This window comes from Lutzomyia longipalpis, chromosome 2 (genome assembly GCF_024334085.1).
Source record: "Lutzomyia longipalpis isolate SR_M1_2022 chromosome 2, ASM2433408v1".
NCBI classification, from domain to species: Eukaryota; Metazoa; Arthropoda; class Insecta; order Diptera; family Psychodidae; genus Lutzomyia; species Lutzomyia longipalpis.
Genome location: NC_074708.1, coordinates 37,836,972 through 37,858,474, shown reverse-complemented (window position 1 = coordinate 37,858,474; position 21,503 = coordinate 37,836,972). Strand labels below are relative to the sequence as shown.

Genomic DNA, 21,503 nt, shown 5'->3' with positions numbered 1-21,503 from the left:
AGGTATATTTTTCGCTGCTTGACTTTCACCACTGCCATACACACTGTTCAAAATGTCTAATCCTTAAGTCTATTCTTTTTTTTTTTCATTTTATTATATTCCCGGAAAATCAATTTGCATCTCGTGGATGACGGAGTCCCACTCAATTTGCTCACAACCCAAAAAAGACCACACAAGGTTGACATTTTCGAAGGAAAAATCAATAAATTGAAATTCTAGAGAGATAGAGTGAAATTCAAGGAAGGAAAATACTTGTCATAAGTACATATAGTCTATAAAAAAAATTTTATTATGTCTTTAAATTAATTGCAGCAAATATGAAGGGAAGATATCTCTTCATACAGCATTTTAATAGAGTTCCCTAATGGCTCTATTTTATTATTAAAGTTTTTTAATTTCCTCTTGAGTTCGCATTATTCAAGGATCCTCGAGAGATGCCACAAATGCCTGGCGCAATACAATTGCAGAACAATTACTTTTTCACCATATACTTGAGCTTTAGAATGTACCATGATGATTAATTCTGACTGTTTGAAGATGAATGATTAAAAAGAATATTGCTTTGCAACTTTCGGATGAAACTTTACATAAAATATGTTGTATGTATGTATACGTACATATCTCTCGCAAAGAGATGCATTCATGCTGAATATGAAATTGAAATTCAAGGCGATCAAAAGACAAAGAAAGAATCTATTTGGGAGGATTTCTAATTTTGTCGAGAGATCCTTTTGATGTTAAATTGCGTATTTGAACCATTTTGTTGCACGTTAGGCATGTGAGCAATTCAAAATTGTGTTCGGTATGTTCATTTTGATGGAATTTAGTGAGATGTATTAGTTTCTCTTCGCGACACAGGCAAACGGTGGGGATGAACGTGGAATGCAATTTGCAAAAACATGCACACACTACACCGATATGCTGCTGTTGGAGCTTTTGAGAACAAATTAGAGATGCTTGTTATACGGGAAGATTTAGAGCACATTGCGATAAGTACTATGCTGGTATTAACATTGAGTAGATACACACACAGAGAGAGAATTGGAGTAAAAGGCTTTGCAGTTGTTGATGTAGAAAATTCAAGTGAAAATTCTATATCGTTTCATCGTTGGAAATGTTGAAGAATCTTAAATTAAAATCAAAATTTTGCCACACAATGTTATTTATTGATTGTGAAGAAAGTTCAGAGCTTTGTAGACATACCTATGCTACATTTTATATATAGCACAAGTTCAAAAGTCAACAGACAACCCATTGAAATATAATTCAAAGCAATTTACGGATAGAAAAGTTTACAACTTTGACTAAAACTAAATTAATTGTGGAATTGCTAACAGGGTGTTTGCAGCAATGCTGCATCGACTGCATCTCTTATCACACATCACCACACCAACATACAAGTAGAATTCACAGCACGACACGTAATAAATTGCATACTAAGCTTTAAAAGTGTTGGCGACATTTTTGTCATGGCATATTTTGGGGGTATTTCACGTGTGCTATTAACAGCTTCTTTCATCCCCCAGCCAACAGCCCCCATCATCGTGCGGGGGAAATCTGCTGAAACACGACCACAACGTGCTTGGAGTTTGAGAATAAAAGCATCACCCTATATTCCACTTTTAGCTGTGGGGTGGAAGGGGTTGTGGGGGTGAAATTTCATGTTATGTGTTGATAGTGCAATATCAACAATATCAACCCCACAATGCGCAATTGACGTTGATACGAGCAATAGAAGTTGTGCAAAATAGTACTTCAAAATGTACGTGAGCACAAATTTTCCAACAAACACGTGGGAAATGCCGCATAAAAGAGCTCCCAGAAAAAACCCTCTATAACGCCTTTACACATTGCGCACCATCTAAACTTTTACTTTCACCCATTTTTTACTCACATCCCCCCCTGGCATTACTTTATTTGGTGCTAGAGCCATAAATTGTGTGCCTCCCGTTGTCACATGACATCATATCATACAAAATACCACTTTCATCACCCAACTTGATGGGAAAGAGCTGAAAAGTTGACGCTTAGTGTCCCCAGAATGTTCTCAAATTGAAAATTGATTTACGGGTTTCCCATCCGATGCGAGAAGAAAAAATTCCCATCAACATGCCCCTACGAAGAAATCTTCTTCTACTTTTTTTTTCTTCTCACTCTCCATCCATACATGTTCTGTACATAATGTTGGCTAAGACACTTTGCACGAAAGCATCGGAGTAGATTTATGAGCTTCCATTTGCATTTTAATAAATGCAACAGTCATTTAAACAAGTCGCACAGTGGAGGTCGTATTTCATGAAAATGCTCTCTGTGAGTGTATATATTGTTGCAAGGAAAATGAACCGAACACTCTTTAAAAGTGGCAAGGAAAGGACTGCCACACTAATTGCATTTCAGAACAGCAAAGTCCCTTTCTTTTTCTTCATCACACTCAACCCCCACACACTGCAATTTCATTCACTTAGCCGACATTCTCGAAAGACCATTCATTATTCTGCAACGCCTTTTATATAGCTCGCATCCGCTTGAATTTGTGAATATGATATTGTAATCAATCTACTTTTGGGATGTCCGTTGAAAGCTCTGAAAGTCATCAATCTCGTTATTTCGTATTTTATTTCCTTCCGGTATTAGTCAACATTATTTGTTTTAATAAAATTGGAATCGTCCCTTCTTATGATCGTTTATGACTAATATTTGTCTCTTCTCAAGTTATTAAATCAACGAATGAGGGTATTAAGCTAGTTGACATGGCTTTCCATTTAAAGCAATACGAGCAATTTCTTTGCAAAAAAAGACATACAATGCTGCACATATACAGAAAAGATGACAGGGAAGGACAGAAAATAATAAATCGTATATGGTTGAAAAACGTTCCTTTCACCCTTTTAGAATTTTTCATTCCAGAATTTTCTTCGCTATCCATCCCATCGTGCTGCCAGAAAGAATTTATAACATTTCTTCTTTTTAACTGTGATTTTTTTTATATTAAGTCTTGGCATTATTTTTACAAATATTCCTGCAAATATTCTTTTAAATTATTATGTAAAATTTTATATTCTGTCGTATAATTTTACATAGTATTTCCTAACAGTTTAAACATAATGAAAATTCCAGAGATTTTCTATGAAAGAAGAGCTATAAAATTCGTTGTATGATTACCTATGGAATTTTATGCAAAATATTTATTATAGAGGAGGAGTATATAATTATAATTCTTAAAAGAAAATTCATTCCCATAGCCACAGGTTAAATTGAACCCCACAGAACCATTAGAAAAGCTAGCTCACTCAGACTGTAAAGAATTTAGTCAAGTGTGGTCTTGTGGCATTTTGTTTAATTCACATGAGAAAATTTTAAAGAAAAAGGGCGCAATATAACCCCTAATTATGGGGGTAAAAGTGAAGGGGATTTAGTAAAAGTCAAGTGGGGTAGCAAAAGCGAATAAGAAAATTACAAGTTTCCCCCATTTAATTATTCAATGCACGAATATTTCCCTTTTTTCGGCCTAATTTAAATTTAACTCCACCCCGTCCCCTCATCGTGAGCCCCGCATCCAGCGTGTGTAATGGAAGCTTTTGGTGTGTGCGAATATAATCCCAATGTAGATTACCAAGGGATGTGAAAAATTGATGTGCCAAGAACATGAAGGCTTCATGGTACAAGGAAAATGGTTATGCTGAGGAGGTGTGTGTGTGTGTGTTTGAATTTGTGGTAAAATATTTAAGAGACACGAGCCACCCAATGCTGTGTCTTATTGATCCATGAGAGGCATTCATCCACATCATCCTCCCCCCACTCCCGCATAACACACCCAATAACCCCATTCATATTCATACCTTTCAATCGACTTTTCATCCAACATATCAGAGAATTGCAAGAATTTGCAATTGAATCACTTTCTTGCTCAAGGAATTCGAGAAATGCATCTCCCTTCAATCTCTTTTTGCAATCTCAGGTAATCCACACAAAATTTAAAAATAGATGAAGTTTGAATTAAAAAGGAATTCTATTTTTTTCAACGCTTTTATAGGGAATGCTGGAAAACTTTTTTTCTCATTTGAGTTTCTTCATTTCTTCTTCGCTTGAATAATCCTGAATAAAGTATGGAATGACTTTTACATGAACTTCTGTACAAGTCTTAAACTTTGACAAATTTCAAAAATATTATTTTTCCATTTCCTTCCAACTTTTAATTTCTTTTTGTATCATGTAAAAGTTACTTAAAATTGAAAAATAAATATTCTGAAAACCTTTTTAAATTAAATAAAAGAAATGGAGAATTTTCATAAAAATTCTCTTAATTTATTTTAACCTAAAAGCTTTTCAAAATTCACATTCTTACCTGTAAAACCTTTTTACAGAAGAGCGGGAAACCCTTTTAAAGCACGTCTCTCTTGGGAAATCGTGTTATATTAAAATTAGCATTCCTTGCAAACATTAATTCACATGAAAAGGATGATTTTCTCTCTCTCGTGCAAGGATTGGTCCTTTGATGTTACATTACAAACAATTTGTGGAAGTAATTTGTGGTGAAATCCACGAAACATGTCGACACAATCTATAGAATTTCCACGCTACATTTCACATTTGCACGTCACGTAAAATCCCTGTGCTGTAGAGCACACACAGGACATGGTGGATGGGGTCTTTATAGAAATTGAGAGATGGGAATCACCTGCTCCGCATCCCCATCATATCATTATAGCACTTTGACACACGATAAGGATTTTCGGATGGGATTTGGCTAATCATGTCGAACACCGTACCCCAAATACCATTGAGGCGTAAGCTTGAAGTGGCTGTGATGAGAGCTTTGAGAGCTTCTCAGTGGGACTTGGGGTGGAATAATTTCAAATAGTTAATTTAGAGATGTTTCTCTGCTGCTTTGGCAAACAAATTTTGTAGTATTCCTGAGTTTGTAGTGTATGCTGAAATTTAACTAAAAGACGGTAAAGTACCTAACCTATATACTATTAAAATCAATGTCAATTAATGGGTGTGAGAGCGAATATGAGGCAAGAGCGGAAGTGGAAAATCGTCTCAATCGTTTGCATTAATGAATGAATAAGATTTTGCCATTGTGTGGGGGTGCAAATCAATCTGTTGAATCTTCAATGAATAATAAAATTGACTACATGAATGGCAAATGAGGATCTTCATTCGCTACAGCTCGCCATGAGAGTTGATATTTTCCACTTTCATGTCGTCATCGTCTTGTCTAACCCACCATTGATTTCCGTCACACCACACGCACGCGAAATGTGATGGAATAAAAGAGATATATACCCAATATTTGTGATGGCAAACAATATAAAATGATATCGTGATGGTAAACCATACCCCTCAATGAATAAAAGGGCGAACTTGTGTGACGCACTGTGAACTTTATTCTTTGCCCCCCACGCCCCCTCGTCACAACGCATGAAATTTCCTTCACGCGACAGACAGACAAATAAAAAAAAATGATGATTTTTTATCAATTTTCTCGAGGTAACATCCCGCATATTTTCCCGAGGGGAATTTCCAAAATAGCATTTTCTTCTGTTGTTATATTTAATACACGACTGGAGGGGGGGGGGTTGGATATGTCACTAATAACATCCATTGAGATCATCGTCAGATAAAGCTCCTTCTGTGATGTATCAAACATCGATTGATACATGTCTCTGCTCATAATACTTCGTGGAAAATGCAATATAAAAATTTCTTAAAAGATATTTTCATCATAAATTCCTTTCTTGGGGCTATATGCTTTATTATGTTTACGAAATATCGATTAAATTTTAAGCATTTTGATGATTTTCTTCGTATTTATTGGCTTAATGTAGTCGATAAAACAATTTTCCTAATTACCCTCCAACTATAGGTACCCATTACCCTTAACTCGTGTGTTAAACCAACAACTTTTGAAAAAAAGTAAGAGGGAAAAGAAATTGTAGTCAGCAAAGTCTTTTGGTGTTCATTAATTTTGTAACACATCCAATAAAACTTTACAACACAGGAGTGTTCTCCCCTTCAAAATTGATTGGCACTAAAAGAAGTCCTTTTATACGACGGTCAATATATTCTGCAGAAGGCAACATCACTTGAGAAGAATTTTTTTTTGGGGGGAGGATTTATATACAAGAAACTTTTGAATGTTTTCAAATAGTTTTCCCTTTTATGGTACGTATATAATGTGTTTGATTTTTGGGTACAAAAAAAACACAAGAATGATGAACATTCTAGGGTGGATTCTTTTTAAAAAGAAAAAAAAAAGAGATCAGTCTTTTGAAAATTCTTTATGATAGAGATGAATTTTGTTATTAAATCCGTATTTCTTGCCAGAGGTTTGCTCCAAGAATGAGATCATCCAGTCAGTGTGGTGTGGTATTTCATCTTTTATCATCCCCCACACACATGTGTGTGCCCTCTCAACCCCGCCCTTTCAGAAACACACGTACGCACAATAAATGATTCTATGCTGACATTCCAGCATACACACAATTATCACACAATTTATCACCATTCCATTAATAATGTGTGGGATAAATCTTTGAAGATTGCCTTTTGACTTTCCCATCTCACTTGGCATCGTTAATATACATTATTTTACACTTGTTGCCAATAAATTGCAAATTCATGTTGATGCCGAGTGCCCGTTACTCCCTCTTCATTGGCGTCACCCACATTCAATGGTATTTTGGGCTACGACCATGAGACGATGGTAGAAAAATTCTTGGGGTATGAAATTCAAAGAAAAAAAAAAAAGAAATCCAAAGCATAGCATGGCCACGCTGAAGGAATCTGAGAAAGCTTTTAGGATTGGATATTTCTCCATCCAAATGCTCTGGGTTGTATGTACGGGTGAATGGATATGAAGAGAAGAATCACGACTCACCCTCTTACGTGGCATCTTACCCTTGAATCAACATCCCACCCATGTACCCAAACTTCCGTAAGAAAGGCGCACAATTTGACAACGATGAAAAGGAACTTTGTCGGTGCGGCTGCCACATACACGCACTCCATACCATTCGAAACGTTAATTAAAATCTAATTAATTATATTGTTTTTCATAATAATGTTAATAAATCAAGAATGTGTGTGTGTGCTCCAACGAGATTGCCTCGTTGAGGGTCGAATTGAATTTTCCCGCCGTTTGCAGGGAAAATGTGTTTTTGTTTGCTCGATAAATGAATTATTCAAATTTCAAATCATCAAAGACACGATGAAATTCGTTTCTTTTGGGGAGGAAAAATTCAATAGTCCATGCAATGAAAAAGGCGAGCGCCTTTAAGGATAAAATGATGAAGCAATTTTGAAAGTCTTTCGGATAATTTTCGCAGACGTGCCTCACTGGGGTGTAATGGCTTTAAGTTGGAGAAATTGTTTAAATTGTTTTTCTTCTGGGATAATGGTGCTGGGAATTAATAAATTAGGCCATTAGGCTTTGGATCAAAAGGAGCTTAAATAGAAAACTCACAGATTAATAGATTGAAGGGAAATTTCTTTGTCTGATTTATAAAAGCTCGGAGAAAATCATTTTTGGAAAAGTTTGTAAATGAAATGTTTTTTTTTTAAAGTTTTTCCATGACAAGCAAAAAAGCAATATAAAGGGCTTTTCTTATGATCACAAACACAATCTTTTATGCTTTCAACATATCCCTTTTCAATTAAAACAAATGTGTAATTTATAAGATTAGGGAATTAGGTCAAAAATTTGCATAAGATGTGGAGAAAGCTTTTCTATAAAAAGCTCTCTGCATGTATGTAGTAGCCAAAGAAGAGCTTTCGGCAGAATATATAATACATGCAGTACACCTCTTTGTAAAGCCGAAAGTTAATTGTATTGCATGCATTGTGTGTTGAATATTTCAACGTTTTGTTTTATAACAATTTTGTCCCCAACTTTGCATTTTGCTAAAGAACTATAACTCCTACAAGTCATGGCGTGCAATGGAACTTGAGCATCTGTGTCAAATACAGCTATACACGCCGTCACACCTGCGTCTCTGTGTAGAAGGGAAGTAAAGGTAGGTAGGTAGTCAAATTGTGTGCTTGTACCCTGAATGTTCATTTTGATAAACTTCCCTACTCGCCTTGCCCCAAAATTCCCCTCCATTCGTCACGATCCTGTCGCTATGAGTGAAACATTTTCACCTCCATACAGCGTACACCTGCTTTAGCCCCAGTGGTGCCATAAGCCCCGTGTCCTAAACTCCCAGAGAGTGTGATACCTCCACCCTTTTTCGGCTGTGGGTGATGAGGAGTTTGAGGACCAGAAAACAATGGAGTCTGCAGCGAAGCGGAGAAAAGGTCACCACCACCCGCACCATCGGGAGTCACTGAGAATTTTCACGTTTTCCCACAAAATGTGAAATTAACAAAAAAAAAAAAGAAGCTCCTCACTGTGGCTTAACTCCTACTTTCACCATACCGTGCTCTGCTGTGGGTAAATCTATATTGGATTATGTGTGTGGGGGTCCCCTCTTGAAATTTCTATCATTCCCACCCAAGCATTTCATCCCACCATTTTGCCCCAGCAGTGTCGCCTTTGTCACCAAAACCCCATGGGGAGCAATACTTTTGTCGGGGAGCCGTACCGAGTTAGCTTTGGCTTTTGTGGCGTCTCTCTGCCACCATGTCAAGGCAAAAGTGGGATACAAAGAAATGATATCCATACTTTATGCTCACAGCATCTTTTTGTTCACCACCTTTTTTTCCTTCTTCCCTACTACCAAGAAATATTATGTATAGTTTTTCTCCGAGACCTTGAGAATGTAGACAAGTGAAGGAAATATACTGGTGGAGCTTTTACGAATGCACATTAAATTAATTTTCTCTCTCAGTTCCATTTAATCCAACATTTTCCCCTATATAAATCCAATTTATATTCATGGAGAGTCTTGCAGGTTAAAATATGCTGTTGCGGCGTCTTTCAGCCATCATGTCAAGTACAACTACATTAACTTTTTTTTATTCCTTGTTTTTCACGATTAAATTGCAGATCAGACAAAGAGAATGAGCATTAGATGGATAAACAGACTAATTCATATCTGGACAATGGATTTTCTAATATGCTTCTCCTCAATCTAATAATCATTTGTCAAAATTTTATCTCAAAAGTTTCGAGTAAGAAATCCCCGGGAGTTTGTTTGTTCAACCCCTATGTTGGGATTTTCCTTTTTACCCCCACTTGCTGGTCATGCATTTCTCTGGGTAAAATCTGTTAAATACAATCCTTCTATTGTCCTCAATCCTTGTTATATATCTTTCGAAATTGCTTCTCCCTCTTTCCCTGAAAATGCAAACCTGCACAATAGGAATTCGACAGCACAGCAATTTGCTGACAGATCTTACATTCCGGTCTTTTCTCAAGCTTTCAGTGTTCACAACATTTCCTCGAAATGACGAAGAAAAAACAAATTAAATAAATAAACAAAATAAAACCTTCCATTTCGTCCTAATTTAAAATCAATTAATACATCCATGATTGCTGAAAAGCACACAAAAGGTGGGGAGTTGCACGAAAAAAAATGGATGGAATTTCCATGAAAAGTCTTTCGCAAACTGTGTAAACTTTCGTCTATTCCAGAAGCAATTGTGAGTCGCGCGCGAGGAAACAAATGGAAATGTCCTGAAATGGTGAAAGTTGTGCTTTCATGGGTGGGAATTGGAGGGTGGTGGTTGGAATATTTGAGGGGAGGCCAGAACCATTTTACCCGGTGGAATGGAGCACCGTGCTCGGTCGCTAGTTGTAACTCTAACAATTTCCACGCAGACGGAATTGTTCAATAAAAATTCCATTCTCTGCGTATTTTTGTAATTTACATTTGAATGAATAAAAGTGAAATTATTTGCTCGCGAGCTTCGTGGGAGAGAGTCACGAGATTAAGTTGCTGGATTTTGTGCCACCCCCATCATAAGGGGTGTGGGTGGTGAGGAAGCGGGGTGGGTCTTTTGTGTGCGAGTGGCTAAAGTGCTGAATCAATATTTTTAATAAGACTCCACCCACACTCCTTAGCGAAGCATCTGTGATGGATTTTGTCAGAGCAAATACAAAAAAGCTCCTTTCGCGAAGGAAGCTTTTCACCCCCAACCTTTGGAATTATCGCATGGCTGTTGAGGAAGGTACTATATGCGAGAGGAGCGACCCTTTCCATGCACGAAATTATGACTGAGTTTTCTTTGACTTTTTCCCCTTAAACTAAACAATTCAATGGAATATCCGATGTGAGCGATTAGAAGCACGCAATGGGTACCCCCTCGAAAAAAGGGCCGCTTTCCTCTGGCCTTTTCATTGGCTTTTCTTCTTTAAAACACATTACTGAATGGGAAAACGCCGAAACAGATGAAGGCAGAATAAGGGAACATTTTATACAGCCCAGGTAAACGTAATCAATTTTAGACAATCACTCCTCAATTGGATTACAGATGTAAACCAAAACCAATTGCAGGCGTAACCTTTTTAAGATGGCTCGTGCGCCAAGGCAAAAGCTCCTTTTGAAAGCTTTAAAAGTGTTTGCCTTTCATACGCTACAGTGAGCTTATTATTTTCATTAGCAACCCCCTTTTTTATAAATTCTTTTTTTCCTTTCCCTCTCATCCCCAAAAGCTTTTCACACCATCTAATGGGATTTCTATATCACCACACCCCCGTGCGCGTACGGAGTAAGATTGCCGATTTTCAAATATGCAAAAGCCGACAAATCCTCCGGTTTTCCCATCTAACGCAACCCTCCCGCAACACGGCGGCTGTGCTGCTGTGAAAAATCCCCCAAAAAGGGGTGGGCGGCTCGCTAAAGCTTTGTCCCAATTTCCTCCCTTCCCCACGAAACATGCCATTTGAACTTTGGACTTGGAGCCGGGGGAGGCTCTGTATAAATTGGATATGGGGCAAATTGACTGATTGGGGACCATTGTTGAACATTTGCCTATTTTTCCCAAACCTACCCCCTCAGTCGGGGTGAAAAAAAAGTCAATGAAGTGTGAGTATAAAGTATTATGCAAAAGAGGTTAATTTAACTGGAAAATATTGCCATCGTTGAATGCAGAAGAATACCATTTCAATCAATCGCACCACACAACAGTCAACAAGGCGTAGTCTTTCGAATGCTATTGCCACATTTATTTGCTGAATAAAAAACTTTGTGCATACAATGGAGAGTTGCCAAAGGGTGATTAAATTTGAATAAATTTTCATATAACCCAATAAAATGTACAGAGTTGAGATTTTTCGCAGAGATACTCAATAGATGATCACCTTCGAGGCATAGGGAAAGGTAAAGTGGGTGGTTTATATCGTTTTTACACTGGGGGGGGGGTGTAACATAAATGTAACATAACTTTTTCTTCTTTACTCTCATTCACCCAGACGACAAAGGATGCTGTTTAAATCGCACCAGCAGCGAGATAACGTATGCAGAAGTCAGTTAAATCCCATAAATTTAATCCTCCTGACACTTTTCTAAGCTTTGGGTTTTATTAAATTTTATCATGCCCTTAGCAACGCATAATTTGACGTTGGCTCTGCAAGAAAATTGCGAGAGAATCACCCAATAATGTTTCATCTTCCTGACACATTTGGCCATGAAGCTTAAAAGCTCAGCGAAAATTGGATAATTCTACGACAGAGAGAGAGATGTTACAGCAGCAACAACAAAAAATCGCAATCTATGTACAATGCACCTCTGGGTGGGAATTGTTGAGCAGGAAGGGAGCAGGAGGGAGTGAAAATGACGGTGAAGAGTATGTGATGTTCTGTTTTAATGGAATTCACCAGCAATGTTGTGTTGAGAATTTAAAAAAAAAGAAGAACAGAAAGCGCATCCAGTAAACGACCGTGAAGAGTTTTCCCAGTAGAAGAGGGCAAAGCTCCTATGGGTTGGCGCGAACTACAAAAGCTCACACAGTTGGATATTAATGAGGAAGAACTGAGTAAAACCACATCCTGCATAGCATGAGGTAGGTATCCACCACCGTTTTGCTGTGCATTTCATAATAAGATCAGTATAAGTAAACTAAGAGCATAAATTTGATTATGTACATATATAGGTCTTGAAGCTCCATAGAGCTTTGCTTTCTTATATTGGTTTCAGTTTGGAAATACATTATGTTGTTTTTTTTTGCTTTTCATTTACTTGTAGGAGAACGTGATGAAACTTTACATTGAATGTTTGTTTCCCAATTTGCATAAATTTAAAAAAAAAAAAGAAAGGGAAACTAACCTATTTTCCTACGTTCAGAAGAATTAAAGATTATTTTTTTTATTAAACCAATTTTAAATATTTGTCTGATGAAATTCTCCTTGAAATAAAACGTAATCTGGGTCTTGGAAGTCTTCACTTTTTCCTCTTAAATTTTTGATTTAGAAGAAATTCCATTTCTTCTTCTAAAATAACGAAACCATGTCCAAACTAGAGATGCAAGTTAACAAATTTTTCTATACTCTTTGCAAATTTACATACCCAATTTTCCAAATGTCCTGACGGAAGGAAAGAAAAACTTATTTCGATGGAATATCGATGTACTGATGCATGGAAGAAAATTAAGTCTCTGCATTGGATAGGTTTAATATTTTACGAAGAAATTCCCCATGGGAGGGTGCACCCCGCATACGGGTTTTCCCCACAGAAAATTTCACGCCCATGGGGAGAGAAAGAAGCCAAAGATGAACTGTGTAACCCATGCCGTATACGGAGTCATGAACTTCCATATCACCACATTTACTATACTTTTGCGCAAAATTTTCTACCCAACATATCGCCCAGTTGAATCACCTCCGTAAAGTTGCACTAACCAACGGTGCAGAAAGTTGTGGATCGTTGAGGGAAAAAAAACGAAGAAGAAGTGATATGGCAGAAGTGGAACGAACTGTATTGAATTTTCTTCACCAGATACATGCACCAGAAACATGTGAAGATATTGAATCTATAAACTTTTTACCCTCCATACCCTTCACTAATTTTTCATTCATCGCCATGTTGAAGTTTTCCATGTCTACACCTGCAGGCGCTATTCCCAGGGAAAAATCATGCTCACTGCAGAAAATTCTTCACAATCAAGGATGAATGATTTTCACTGCGAAGAATGAGATTTATGTGAAGTTTATTTAAATAAATTTTGAATATATTTTTTTTATTTCTTTCAACACAAATATGTCCTGGAATTCAAAAAAATCTCCAAAAACTCAATTATTGGGCAAATTTTAAATTTCACGTAAGGAGCTCTAAATTACTAAATCGATTCGAATTTCGTGAAAATAAATTATTTTTTTATTCAATGTTTAGAATGTCTGGAAAAATTTCTTTGTTGATTTTTAGTAGGTACATAAAAATCCTTAATTTTCATAAAAAAAATTAATGAATTTCATTAAAGGAAGAGAGTTTAAAGACTTCTTGGGTGAAATTTTAATAATTTTGTGTAAGAATTGACTTTTTCAGACTTTCAAAAAATTCCTCAAAACTCTAGAAAAAAAATCTGGGTTAATCCTCTGGAATTTACTGTGAAAGAATTATTTTTACAGAAAGTAATTTCCGTAATTTCAAACGCGAAAAAAACAGGAAATACTAACACCTTGAATTTCCCACTAAATTGAAAAGAATGTTTAGCTCAATCGACCACCAAAGTAATGAATAGTAATGTGGAGGAATTATTTACTTCTCCTGAATAATAATTCTGTCAGTTACTTCCTGCCAACAGCCCCGCGGCTTATGACTCTATAAAACATTCATGATGAAAGTTTTCTGTAAATTTTGCACTATTTCTCAAAATGTGATCCATCGTGCCAGTCTTCGTTTGGATGCTGGAACAACATATACACAATTTTACAGTGGGCGAATGACTAAATTGGAGAAAAGTCTCGTTTATAAATTTCACTACGAAACTTTGTCGGTTCCAAAAAGGTGAACATAGGTAGGTACATAATGTATATAGAAGTGAGTATATAGCAAATGTGTCGACTTTTGCATAATAATTCTCCGAGGAAGAGAATTCTATACAATATACCAGCGTTGGATGGTGCACGTCTCAGGGAGAAAATTCTCACGCGCGGGGTTTCCCTACGACTTTACTGCATTAATGAAGAAAATTAATTTTTAACTCAATATTGCGACAATGGAGTTAGTGTGTGTTGTATATATTCCCAGATAGTGCGGTGTACTATTTTCAATTCATTTGATTTCACCCATCCCCCTCACTCGCAACAACCTGAAGCACCGCATATAAAATTTATGAGTAAAGGGAAAATCAGGTCAATGCGCTGGATAATAATTTGCCAGAACATCTAGGAAGTTGCTCCAATGTTGAATGGGACACGGAAAATTCGATAAATTTATATTATTCCTAAATCCAAACATATACACACCGAGTTTTCCCCCCATTTTCCCCCTTCATTTTCACCCGCACGAACCATGAATGTGCCGCATGTTTAACTCACCTTTCGTTTCTTCATTGTGCCGCCAAAGTTGAAAGAATTTATTCCTCACAGCAATTGTATATTTTTCCAATTTGTTTTTCTAGCCACCATAAATAAGCCTGATCGAGTCACAATTAATGCGTTCTTTTGATTCGCACTGTTTTATTTCACACACACAAAAAAAACTTTTCTCCATCCAAAAATCGAAGAATAAAACAATGATTTTTTTTGCACTTACGAAAGGAGCTGTAATTAATTTTCCCCGGGTGATTTTTTCACCTCAATACGCCTTCAATTATTTCTAGAGAAAAGACATCGCACCAAGATGTTCCTATTGGACACCCAATTGGTTCATTTTCATGCACATTTTCACAAGAATTGTAGCGTTTACCACTGGCACTCACTTCTCTCTAATATTTACGCTAAATGATTTAAATACAATTTTACACTTTCATCCACACATAATAAATTGGCTACAAGATTTGTTTATTAACTGATATTTTTAGAGATGTGTGAGTGGAATTTTCCAATTAATTTCTCTTTCTCTTTGCTCTTTATCTCTTGCCTGCCGGGGAAAAATTACAGAATTATTATACCCAAAGAGTTTTAAAAGATACATAAAATGCTACGCATAGATGTTATGCACTCATAAAAATCATAATATAAGAAATAGTGATTGAGGGTGTGTGCTTTACACAACCTTTGATAAATAAATAAGAACAATATCTGAGAGAAGAATGAATGTTATTTCTTTTAATGGGCAAATAGGGCAATATAAGGCAATATAAAATTTATTTTTCTATAAAAGAAGTCAATCATAACGCGTCCAGTTATTAGAGTTGGTATACCACAACGCGGATGGGTCAGTCTATGCGTTGTAATTTAATTTTTGAGTAGTATTAGTAGGCAAAGCCGATCTTTTGTGAAATTTGGCAATTTGATGCATAAAAAAGGTCATATCCTAAGTTCTATTAGACCTACAAAAATTTCGTGACCAGTTATGGAAAGCTATTGAAATAAGCTATAATATGACATATACTTCGATACAGTCATACCCCGCATAATCAAGTCGAGGTTATACTCTTCTCACCCATTAATTTTAATGCGTAAGAAGAGTATAACCTCGACTTGATTATGCGGGGTATGACTGTACATTTCAAGGTCACCTCCAGAACACAAAATGGCGTATTTTTGTTTCACAAAAAGAGTATTTCGCATTTTTCGTCCTGAAGGAATGGTTCTAGAGGTTTCTGATGTTTTAGAAAGTTGTAGAGTTTTGCAAAACCTTTAATTTGATACCAAGTTGAGCAAAATCGGACAAGCCGTTCAAGAAATATGACTCTTAAAACTTTTTAAATACAAGAATTTTTCAAAAGGTCATATCTTCTAAACGGCGACATAGATTTTCTTCATTTTCGGACTGGTGACAGATATTAAGTCAGGCTACAACATATCAAAATTTAAAAGAAATCTATGATCGGGGTTCGAAGATATTGCCCCTTAAAGTTAGGCAATTTTTGTTTTTGTATTTAGCGCCTCTTGCGGCCATTTTTGGAACTTGGAATGTTCTAGATAGTTGTAGAGCTTCTTAAAACCTTTAATTTGATACCAAGATGATCAAAATCGGTCAAGCCGTTCTCAAGTTATATCGAAAAAACACTTTTTGCTTTAGACCGCCATATTTGCTAAACGGCTTGACCGATTGTCAAGTATGAATTGTTGATGAAAACGTCTCACTGAGCCCTACAACATACTAAAATTTCAGACCTCTAACTATAAGGGAAGTGGTTGACAATATTCCAAAATGGCGGATGGCGGCCATCTTGGATTTCGAAAATGCGAAAAAAAGAAAATTTACACCCACATTTCTATAGAAAACTTCAAACCGGAAGTTTCTATCTTTTACCGTTCTCGACTTATAAGGCAAAGTATGGCGCACCGGCCGGCAGGCCGGCCGGCAGGCCGGCCGGCCGGATCAAAAATTTTCCACCACCATTTTCGTAATGTGGGATGTCCAAAACGTGCTCATACCAAGTTTGAGCCCGATCCGAGGTGGTCGGTTTTTCCGACGATTACAATACTTGGTATGCCACGATTGTGGTATACCAACTAATTGAGAAGAAAATTGAAATGTCCCAACAAATGTCTCCTTATCTTGAAGGTCATTTTTAAGTGTTTATTTGCTATAATTAAATTAGTTTAGATGATCATATTACTTGTTTTTGTTTGGCAAATATTCAAATTTCTATAAATATTTTTATCAAAACAATTATTTCAAATAAACAAACACTGCAAAAAAAAACTAATGAGGAAAATTTGGCTTCAACAATTATTTATTTGAGTGTAAACCAAAATTTCTCTTGAGCAATACCACCGCACTGTAGAATGCCGCATATACTAAAACATTCTCAAAAGAAAATGCTTAGAAAATACCGCACTGAAGACTCCCCTCATTACTGTGGTGGCTTCAAAGTGGGTGCAAAAATTTATTTTGGTATTTCTTTAAATTTTGCAAGCTTAGGAATTATTTTCACTTGCGTGCGATAGTTCGCAAGGATGGGCATAGAATTTTATTTCAGTCACGTTTTTTGCATGACATAAAATCCTCGTTTCTCGTGGTTTTTCTGCCCTTGCACATCCGGAATCCCTTGTGTGCCCACGGGGGTAGGGGCTCCGCATGTTATGGGGGTACACTGGGGAAAACATGGGAAAGATTATTGGTTTTTTCCTCAAGTATTCAAGTCAATGCGTGTGTACCCCATCATGTTTGGCATGGTGATCATCGCTAATGATGATGTTTTGGCAAGTCAGAATAGAAAAGAGCATCATTACCATTTAATCAGGAGGAGCAACTAAATTACGTGTAGTTTTATTTTTATGACAGGTATAATGGCTATTTAATACACCTTTTTTAGGTCCTCTTCTCTTTGCGTGCAAACTCCTTTGGTGGCGGAGGTTTTCCCCATTCCCGCCCCCCACAATTCAGCCGCAGCCCTTCGCAACCAACCCCTTCCCCAAACACGGAAAACTCGTTGTGGGGTTGGAGCTTTCCTCTACTATATACCCATACTTTTTTGTGCTTCAATTTTATGAGCATAGGTTTGTGCGGGGGAGTTTTTCTTGATTTTATGCCTTTTTGCTCTCCTAATCGATATGCTATTAGTGATTTTTGGTTCAAGCGGAAATCCAAAAAAAAGTGAAGAAAAAAAAAGTTACGGACGGGGAATTTGCTATCAAACATTTCATTTTCTCCCCATGTGTTCGTTAAATGCGTGTGGGTGGTGAAATAAGGTGGCCCCTCGCGCTGTTAAAACTTTTCTATTGAGGGGTAGAAACTTTTCAATGTGCCACTGAGTGATTTCACGCAATTGAACATTCGAAAATAAATGGCATTTGCTGGGAAATTTCATTGAGAATAATCACATGAAAAGTTATAGATTTTCCAACACTTTTCTCTTTAAGTTTAAATAGAAATTATGGGAGCTTAAAAAATCATCTTCAGGATAAATTAAATTAATATTTTGATAAAGCACAGATTTTCATTCTGAAAACTTTTCATGGATTTTAAACTTCCGTTAGATAAACTCATGAGAAATTTCAACTGAAAGCTCTCTCACACAGCTTTATAGACTTAACATCAAAGTCATAAGGAGAAGTTTTAATCCTTCTTGGATACATTTAGCTTTCTCGAGGTTTTCACAAGGAAAACTTATCCGTTAAAGTTAAAGACTTTCCTTTATTACCTATATCGGTTTGCTTGCTTTTTTTATAAAATACTTTAAAACTATTTTTCCTTCATTTTTTTTTGCTTTCGTAAAATGAGAGAAGAATTCCTAATTTTTTTCCGAGATTCTTCCAACAAAGACAAAGTGCTTCAAGAATTTTTAATTAAATTCTAAAATAAGTTTCTCATTCAAAAAAAATATATTTGCAGAGAAAAAATAAATTAAAATGAATTATAAATGAATAAGTTTTTCAATTTGTATAATATAGAAAAAAAAATAATGAGAATTAAGAAGAGAGTGTGAAGTAATCGGATAAAAATTTCACCCCAACTCAGACTCGCAATTATTTGCTTAATTAAAATTTATTGCACTCACTTTTCACCTCTTCAATCCTTTTGTCTTTGTTTCACTCGCCCACTTCTCTACATAAATACCTTCTACACCACCAACCTCATCTATAAAATGTATTTTATTTTAAAGTTTTGTTTTTTATTGTATTTTTTTTTTGAAATCTATCTACACCACAGAATCATTTGTGTGGGGGAGAGAAAATCATAAATTTCTCCCCAGTCCACATCATTTCACTTCCTCTCTGATTGCTGGTCCTCTCCCACATCAGACGGCATGACTTCCGGTGGAGAACTTTTTTTTTATGTATTTTACAAAATAAACGAATGGTTGAGTATTTCTCACGTAATCAACATTTTTTTCTGGCTCTCCTCACACAAAAAACATGCCTAATTAATAGCAATAATTGTGGAACTGTAACATAAAGACTAAACGGAGAGAGAAAAAGGAAACACACTGGTGGTTCAGTACAAGACGATGCTGCCACAGCGACTGAACGACGAGGACTGAGTTCGGCGGAAGCAGTGGAGGCGCCGAACTTTGTTCAACTCTCGCCGGTTTCACATTCTCTGTGCGAGCTTCGTGTTCGTTCAGCACCAGCTGCCAATGTGTGTGTAATGTAATGATGATGATGATGATGACGACGGCAACAGACGTCGATTTGCCATTGCCTTTTCCAAATTGCCAAACCCAAGAGCGACAAGTTGTGCTTGAAACGTGCAACTGAAAGTTCAGCAAGAGAATCATTCAAAAAGTCTCAATAGATATATCAAAAGGAAAAAAGCTTCAATCTATTCTTGCATAACTATTATAGTAGTCTGTCAATCTTGTGCAATTTTAAGTGCATCCAAAATTGCATAAAATTCATTGCAAAAGAAGGTGGAAATGGGAAAGAAGAGTAATTTAAGTTTTCTTCTTAATTCTGTAAATGTTTGCTCATTGCATTTATTTACATTAATTTAAAGTTAAATCGAAATGAGGAGCTTTCCTGACAAACTATCTGTAGTTTACCTTCAATTAATTTTACTAAAATATTTAATTTTGGAATAATTATAAAGAAATGTAATTAAGAAATAAACTTAATTGAAATTTCGCAAAGAACTTCAAGAATTTTAACTGAAGAAATACTTATTTTCCTCTCAATTTAAAAAATTTTGTTCATGTTTATTTTCTTCTACAAAAAAGTTCTTAAAACTTTAGCTAATTAGAAAGTAATTAAACTTTATAAAATGTACATATATAGTAATGAATTAAATTTCCTCGAAATATCTTGTTTAATTTCAACTCTAATTTCCCAACTAAGATTGTCGACAGATTTTGAAACTTTCAACTTCGGGGAGTGATTTATTTTACTTGAAAGCCCAAAAGCACATACAAGAGGAGCTTAGTAGTGTGTGTGTACATATAAAAGTTACCTCGAAAGTTTGATTAAAGATCAAACGAGCTTTCAGAATATGTGAGAACAATTAAACATTTTGTCCCTTCTTTGGTGGTCCTCTCACGTGCTCCTCTCCCTGAATTATTCCATGAAAACTCTCTCACGCAGTGTGGGATGGGAATGTGAATGAGGTTTTCGACTTTGCTGGATTTTCTCATGGTGGAAACTTCAACAATCCATTTGGGTTTTAGTTTGATTTGTTCCACAATACTTTTCAACAAGTATTTCAATAGATGAAGTTTTTAAACTCTCCCACAGTACCAATTTGTTGCCCAACTCAAATAATTTGTTCTCAAACTCCTTTCCAGGGAGGTTTTTTTTGTACAAAGGTAAAGCGTGTTCCTTAACTTTTGCCGCGATTCTTTCGCAACAACATATTCCACGTTCGTATGTAATCTAATGAGTGGGGTAAATGTACGATACAATGACGGTTTGCAGCAATTTATGTGAATCTTTTATGATATGACACAGAAACCACCTTTTTCCATTGAAACGAATAAGAAAGAAGAAAAAACTTCTCGTCCTTTCTACCTCCACCAGTCTGCGCGCCTCCTTTTGGTGTCACAATCAGGGGTATTTCAATTTATATTTGAAGAAATTTCTCTTTTTTTACCCCACACACTCACGATGGGATCGATTTTTGTACACAATATATCCTTCCATACTCAAAAGAAAAGAAGAAAAAAAATCAAGCACGACAAGGTATTATTAATGAATCTGCGCAGGATAAGGCATATTTTGGTGCTACAGAGACTCGTCGCGCAGAATTTAATTGGTCAGGAGCTCTTTTTTTTGCAAACATTCCTCGGGACGTTTTGAAAATTATTCATGAGACTGTGTGTGGACAAAACGGATAAAAAATTCCTTGACGAAAAAAAAGGATCACTGCTCTTACCCCTGGAGGTATGTGGGTGGTTTTGCCTCAATTCTTGTGAAAATATCAACATTTTTGTCTTTGTGTCTTTTTTTCTGCAGCACAGAGCTTTTTTGCTACATGTGTCGAATATTCTCTTTATGCCAATCGTGCTTTCTCCTCACCCCCAAACTTTTGCCATTCTCAGCATGTGGAGCTTACTCGTTTATTCGGTGTATGCTGGGATAAAATTTATGCTCATGTTGTGTTTATTATTATGAAGCTGAAGAATGAATTTCTCCGCCACCACTGTGGTAGGTGCCGTCGACCTTGTTTGCACTTCTCGTTGCAATTTTGAGATTTTGAAAATTTGATTTACTTGAATTTTTATCAACACTACACAGAAAAAGCTCTCTGCATACGTGCAGATGTTGGAAGAAAATTAAAAGCTTTGTGAAAATTGGGGAATGAATGAATTATTGCTTGTTTAGATTAAATAAATTGAACAATTCGACTTAACAATGTTAGATTTATGGCTTTGTTTATCTTTTCAATCTCTTTATGAATCTTTAAATTTAGGGTAAAATAAAGATTTTAAAGCTAACAAAAAGCTCTCATTTTAAAAAGCTCTACAAACTAAAAAAAAATGTTAATTATAATTATTCATGGTAAAAACATTAAAGCAATTTTGGCCTTGGGCGTGTCTAAAAAGCATGTTAGTGCGAAAATTTATTGCAA

At 36.1% G+C, this 21,503-nt stretch overlaps 1 protein-coding gene across 4 annotated transcripts in view; it reads right to left on the bottom strand.

The window, feature by feature from the left end:
• Positions 1–18,988, bottom strand: part of LOC129791462 (potassium voltage-gated channel protein Shaw) — a 60,246-nt gene extending 41,258 nt beyond the window's left edge. The window contains exons 1-2 of one of the 4 annotated variants that reach the window (XR_008750702.1): positions 18,502–18,988; positions 14,423–14,966 (exon numbers count right to left, since the gene is read on the bottom strand). The gene's annotated coding sequence lies outside the window, so the exon portion shown is untranslated. The remainder of the gene's footprint in view (positions 1–14,422; positions 14,967–18,501) is intronic. The other 3 variants (XM_055829654.1, XM_055829655.1, XM_055829656.1) reach the window with 3 other exon arrangements.
• Positions 18,989–21,503: the final 2,515 nt, after the last annotated feature.